Source organism: Pezoporus wallicus, unplaced genomic scaffold (genome assembly GCF_028554395.1).
Source record: "Pezoporus wallicus isolate ANWC-B61680 ecotype Strahan unplaced genomic scaffold, APGP_CSIRO_Pwel_v1 contig_6658, whole genome shotgun sequence".
NCBI lineage: Eukaryota > Metazoa > Chordata > Aves > Psittaciformes > Psittacidae > Pezoporus > Pezoporus wallicus.
In genome coordinates, this window is record NW_026642312.1 from 5,319,945 (window position 1) to 5,325,958 (window position 6,014).

Consider the following 6,014-nt stretch of genomic DNA (forward strand, 5'->3'; position numbering starts at 1 on the left):
GAATTTCACAGAGATCTTTGGCAAAATGTACCAGAAGTCCTAACAATGTAATGACTATGTTATTGTATGTGATAAAACATGGATTGGCATGCTGTACATACAAGGTGATGACATGCAACTTGTGAAACAGTTCATTATTCAGCCATTACTAGGTCATAAGTACAAGAATTTACAGAGTCTGTCATTGACAGGAGCACACGCATTCAAAATAGGAGTCCTTTACTTCAACGCAGGGCATTGTGAGTTAGCCCTGGTAGGCTTAGCCATACATTAATGTGTACTTTCTACTTAAGACTCTCAGATTTCTCCACTCTGCATATCAACATTACAAGTGAGTGTCCTGGGTTCAGCAGTAGCAGTCATTTTTCCCCTTCTTGGTAGCTGATGCAGTGCTGTGTTTTGACTTTCGGCCTGGGAACAGAGCTGATAGAGATGTTTAGGTTTGGCCAAGGACTTTGTGAGCCTCATGCTCTGCCAGGGAGGAGGGGAAGCCAGGAGGAAGCAGAGACAGGACACCTGACCCAAACTGACCAAAGAGGTATTCCATACCACAGCACGTCATGCCCAGGATGTAACTGGGAGTTAGCCGGAAGGGCTGGGAGACTGCAGGGTTGGAGGAGGTATCGGTCGGAGCTTGGTCGGGCCTGGGGGGCGAGTTATTGGTCAGCTGGTGCTGAGGTGCTGTATTCTCTTCCCTTGTTATTTCCTTTATCATTATTATTACTGGTGGTAGCAGTAGTGATTTGTGTTATACCTTAGTTACTAAACTGTTCTTAACCCGTGGGAGTTGCATTCTTTTCGATTCTCCTCTCTGTCCCTCCGGGAGCAGGGGGAGGGAAAGAAAGTGGGGGAAGTGAGCGAACGAATTACCTGACTGGGTTTAAAGCACGACAGTGAGTATTAACCACTCACTTCAGATGCATTAAAAATGTAAGTGATCATCTGAAGCTCACAATTACCTGTATCTCTGCCCAGATCAAAGCTGACTATTCTCCAGTGCTGCAGAACCTCAATAAATGACTAAAAAAAACCAGTGCCATCATTATTTGCACAGGCCTAACATTAAAAATATAACCCAAAATTTAGTTTATTAGGCCACCTGGAATGTATACTTTGTCTTTCTGAAGCCCATATGCGCCCTTTTTGCAGTCTGACTCGCAGTGAATCAACCAGTTTGTTTTTAATTTATCTCTGCTGAGGATGAACTTGCCCAGATGTACTGAATTGCAGAAGTTCATACCATGACTTCAGCTTTTTCTTTCAGGAGGTTAATCTGCATTTGGCCTAAAAAGAAGCACAAACACAAATAAAATGTAGTCACAAAGCAGCACCTAAGTTGCTGCTGAAAATCTTAAAAAAAGAAAAATATTGTTGAACTTTGACATAAATTTTTATGAGGAAACAAATATGATAATTTTAAATGTAAACATCAAGGAAAGGGAAACAGCTCTACTGGGTAATCTGCAGCAGTGGTGCAGGAAATCTCTGCCCCTTCTTAGTATGTGTAACACTGAATATTTCAGAAAGCATTAAGTGTCAGGGAAAAAAAAAGCAGACCATAGACCATTCCATAACGATGTAAATATCAGAGCCATCAACGAACACCTCAAACTCCCTAACATGCAAGCTTTGAGTAATCTCTACAGGACTTCCTCTTCATGTGCAGGCTTCCTTGGGAAGTATCTTTTCATTGTCTGAAGCTCAAGTCAGATGCCTTCTATCTGCAGGAAATGATGCTTCATGTAAGAGAGGTGCCAGCAGTCTACTTGAAGACAAGCACTTGAAAGTGAGTTTTCTGTTGGCTCTGTGCTCTAGCCTGTCAGGGTCCTTCTAAAAGGCAACACATTCATCTTGACTGTCAAACACAACTGTATCCCCTACTCTGTGCCATCTGCCAACTCGCTGAGGGTGCACTCTGCCCCTGTCATCCAGGTCATTAATGAAGATGTTAAACAGGACTGGCCTCAGTATAGTCCCCTGAGGCACACCACTGGTGACTGGAATTCAGCTGAGCTAATCACAGCCACTGAAGACCAGCAGTTCCGTCAGTTTTCAATCCACCTCGCTGTCCACTTCTTTAGTCTGTATTTCATCAGTAAGACAGTGTTGAAAGCCTCACTACAGCTGAAATCAAATGACATCCACTGCTTTTACCTGATCCAGCACTCAGCCTTCTTATTTTAGAAGGCTACCACGTTGGGCAGGCACCCATTATCCATGATGACTAATTCACATCACTGCCCTTGGAAACGGTTTCCAGGAGAATTTGCTCCATCACCTTCACAAGGATGAAGACGAACCTGACCAGCTTGAAGTTATCCAGATCTTCCTTCTGGTCCGTCTTGAAGACAGGAATGATGTTTGCTTTCCTCCAGCACACTCAGTACAGCAGTTTACAGGTTTATGCCTTTTTTTTATTTACCATTTGTGAACTCATAAGGTTCTTCCCCTCTTCAAAGTGAAAAAGCAAGGGAAGTCTTCTATTCTTCTGGTAGTGCTGAATGGAGGGAACTACCGTTTGGCATTTTCTGAATAAAGATCTACATATATTTTAATAGCAAAATACAGCTGTGTAAACTGAAGGACATGGTTATCCAGACAGGTGTTTCAAAATATAACCTATAAAGCAAGGACAAAAAATAAATTAAGACCTTGGCAATGAATAGATACATATCTTTATATTTAGATAAACATACATGCATATGTATGAAGAAAAAAAAGATGTTTTACACAGCCCATTAAAAAAAGAAAAAGCAAAACAATTAAACTGCTGAAAGAATTATTACCCCCAGTTCCTAAGAGTTGTGAACTGATGGTTGCAGGAAGTTTTACAAACATGAAAAATGTTTCCATTTACCTTAAAATGCAATACTCTCCTTGTGTAAAACTCTAAGAGCCTTAACTTGTGCATTAGCAAAGAAACACTGCCTTTTCTATTTAGCAATCAGCTTTTTGTTTAAGAATTTTACAAAAATAAAATAAACCGGTGTGTTCTACTTCTCAGAGGAACAGATGTTTCAAAACCCAACCTGCATGAAATTCTTGGACATCAAACCATCTATATTAAAAAATGTTACAGGATCCCTATCTCCTTCTCCTATCTGTGTTTGCTCCAGCTGTTCTTATGCAAGGAAAACCTAAAAATTTACTTCCACTGGCCCCAAATGCCACCCCCTCCCATCATGTGGGAGGGGAAATAAACAAAAAGGGGAAAGAGATTCTGCCTTGAGAACAGTGTCTTCCAAGACCGCAGGCTGTTTATCTGACTGATCCTATACTGCTCCTTTCTCCTCTTCACAGAGAACAAAGTGCTGGTGACATAGAGTGGCCTGTGCTACAGGAATCTGTCCACACCAAAGGGTACAGCCAGGAAGGCCAACAGTGTCCTGGCCTGTATCAGAAGTTACCAGCAGAGGCAGGGCAATGATCATCTCCCTGTACTCAGCACTTGTGAGGCCACACCTTGACTCTTGTGTTCAGTTCTGGGCTGCTCACTATAAGAGAGATATTGAGGTGCTGGAGCAGGCCCAGAGAAGGGCAAAAAAGCTGGTGAAGGGTCTGAAGCACAAGTCTCATGAGGAATGGCTAAGGGAACTGGGGTTGTTTAATCTGGAGAAGGCTCAGGGGGAACTTTATCACTCTCTACAGCTACCTGAAAGGAGGTTGTAGTGAGGTGGGGGTTGGTCTCCCAAATAACAAGCTATAGGGCAAGAGGTAACGGCCTCAAGCTGCACCAGGGAAGGTTTACATTGGATATTAGAAAAAATTTCTTCACAGAGAGGGTGATCAGGAATTGGAACAGGCTGCCCAGGGAAGTGATGGAATCACCGTTCATGGAAGGGCTCACAAACCATGTAGATGAGGCTCTTTGTGACATGGTTTAGTGATGGACTTAGCAGCCCTGGGATAATGGTTGGACTTGATGATCTTAAAGGTCTTTTCCAACCTAATTGATTCTATGATTCTACATTGTAGCCTTAAGAAGTAGTGGTCTGTAATAACCACAAGCAGGGATCTGGCATTTAACTGTGAGACAGAGCAGTTTACACAAAAACACAGAAAACGGTTTCTGCAAGCCAGGCACAAGTGCTTATTTCAACATCTGGCCCCACCCAAAAATGCTGAGCAGTCATAGCCACCTAATTCTGCTTTAGTTTGTGTTCATAAGTCAAGGGCGATTGACACGGTTTTCTCCCAACACTTGAAAAACAACTAAACAATGCCATTGTCCCACCATTGAGGAGTACTGCAAACAGCCCCGCTGATCTCCTAGCAAGTTACAATAAAATGAATTTAAAAAAAAGTTAAGGGAAACCAATCAATCATCTAAGCAATAAAGTTAAAAGCAGATTAGAAATGAATATCCCTGACTGATGAAGCCTTACAAAACTGCTTTTTTCAAACCTGCTATAGAACCTTTTCTTTTTTAATCAGCACAATTGGCTTTGAGTGCTTTGTCGATGCGACAAACCTTTTCCACCAGAAATGCAGCATTTATTCAAATGCTAATGAAAGTGAATGCAATTTGTAGTGGTGCAGAATCAACTTTTCAAGACTGTAATTTGCATTTGTATGAAACTGATTTTTTTTCAATATAAAACATATTTGAATACGGTTCTGAGACTAAATGAATTGATACACTGCTTTTGCTGTCGGTTTAAAAGTATTTTGATTTCCTTATGATGGGCAACTCTAACAATACTGAGCAGCTTTTCATATTTACACTTTTTTTTTCAACTCAAGATTCATTAAAATCATAGCTCTTATATTAAACCATTGTATCTACTAGCTCAATTTTCAGATCCAAATCAATTGCTCGTACCATTCTGTCAATGTAGATTCATCTCTCAATTCAGCATAACTGACCAGAGTTTGTAGACCGTAACTTTCAGCAATGTAATGATCTTCCTATAATCATCAGCCAGCACAAGTGGTTCTTCCATTTTTATTTCTCCACAACATCCCCAAACCCAAAACAGAATAGAAAGTAACACTGAAAATATTCTGCTGTTATTTATTATAAAATCACTGTCATGTCTGAAACTGGATTACTGGATTCAGTTTTGGTCTTCCCAACTCAGATGAAGCATAACTGGAGTGAGACAGATCGACAGATGGAGGCATAAAGTTTCCATTCAAAGAGCAGGAAAAAATCTGAAGCTGCATCAGCTTGAGACCCAGGATGACAGCTGAGCAAAACAACCCCAGGCCCTTTTATAAAAGGGACATCCAGTGAAACTGAGACATTAATATATTGGTTTTGCAAGGCCACCAACATACCAAATTGCTAAACGCATAAACACACAATGAGAATACCCATATTTACTTTATAGAAAATAAAAGTTGCAAGCATATGACTTCATGTGATCCCTAAAGCTCAAAGTTGAGCTTCAGACAGGTCATTTCATAACTGCCCGCTATAGGTGTTCTTTTATTCTTCTTTTAAAAAGAATCACCTACAGAATAATGGACTGACTATAAATGGTTATTTAAGGGGAATTCAGCATTATATACAGCTACAGCTGAATTTGTCCATTCAAGCAGAGGATTTATGGGTAAGGTATATTTAAAATTGTCTATGGCATGGTATTGACAAAGGTTTTAAAAAGCACAAAGTCTTCAGGTGTAGGCTTCTGAGATCATATCCAGCATGGACACTACTTTAGCCAAGCATGGAACTTAACAATTTCTACCCTCGACAGAAACACTATCATCTGGGAAGTACTATTAGTAAGGCAAATGGCAACATTTAATTAAAACATGCAGTGTGTTTTCTGTATGGTTTATGTAACAACCCATCTTTGACTAGTAACAGTAATTGCTATTAGGCAACATAAAATACAACCTTTGGGGAAGCATTTACAAGGATGGTTTCAAAAAAAATTTGGATTTTCAGAGTATTTACAACAGCTAACGGCACAGTCAGCCACTGTTGGTGGGAGAGTCCACATAAAACATGCATAGATGACACTAACTGGCATTCCATGCATGTTCTGCCCTATGCAGCAATATGA